Source organism: Gekko japonicus, unplaced genomic scaffold (assembly GCF_001447785.1).
Source record: "Gekko japonicus isolate JY-2015 unplaced genomic scaffold, Gekko_japonicus_V1.1 scaffold1040, whole genome shotgun sequence".
Taxonomy (NCBI): Eukaryota; Metazoa; Chordata; class Lepidosauria; order Squamata; family Gekkonidae; genus Gekko; species Gekko japonicus.
In genome coordinates this window covers 400,823-401,844 of record NW_015162511.1, presented here as the reverse complement: position 1 = coordinate 401,844, position 1,022 = coordinate 400,823, and positions in this window count along the sequence as shown.

The following is a 1,022-nucleotide window of genomic DNA, read 5'->3' as shown; positions in this document are numbered from 1 at the left end:
CCTCCCCACAACAGACACCCTGTGAGGTAGGAGGGGCTGAGAGAGCTCTGAAAGAACTGCTCTTGAGAGAACAGCTTTGAGAGAACGTGAAGAAGAGATTGCATTTATACCCCGCCCTTCACTACCCAAAGGTGTCTCAGAGCGGCTTACAAACTCCTTTTCGTTCCCCTCCCCACAACAGACACCCTGTGAGGTAGGTGGGGCTGAGAGAGCTCTGACAGAATTATGGCTTGCCCAAGGTCATCCAGCCAGGTGCATGTGAAGGAGTGGGGAATCAAACCCAGTTCTTCCAGATGAGCCCATGCTCTTAATCACTACACCAAACTGGCGCTCATGTGAAACTAGCCTAAGTCTAAGCATATGGATCTGAAATGAGTGTACATTCTTCTCTTCCCTCCCCCATCCCCTGCTGTTGTCTCCCTTATGTTGGAGTTGTAGATTGTAATCTCCTTAGGGCAGGGACCTGTCTTCTTGTATTTTATAAAATATCGCGCATATTGTCATTGTCAGATCTTAATAATCTCATTAAAAATGGCTGCAGGTGTTGCCTCAGTTATCTCCCATAATTTTTCTCACCGAATACTTATTGACAGTCTTCTGGAAATCTGCGGGCTGAAACTGGCCATCGGATGCTGACCGACACAGTCCAGCTTCAGGCATCTTGCCTAAATTCCCCCTGCACAGGTGGATCTTGGCTTTTGCTGACGTTTCTCTGGCACAAGAGTTATTTTGGGGCGGAAGGCACCTGACAGAAATGACGAGAGGAAATGCGTTGTTCACGTGGAAACATTTTTGCACGTTTTGCTGGTAAGGGGGGGTTTTTGCCAAGTTCCTCGGCCACACAGACATCTGCAGTCCAGCCCGAGCCAGTGCAACAGAAGAGGGGAGGGGAAATTAGCCCTTTAAGTGCCTTAAGGTGTCTCTGCAAATGGCCCTTGGAGTCTGGGGGATAAACAGGAAGCAGCCGAGGAAATGCTCCTGGAGGAAGGATGCAGGGACAGAGCTGCTCTTGAGACAGCTCA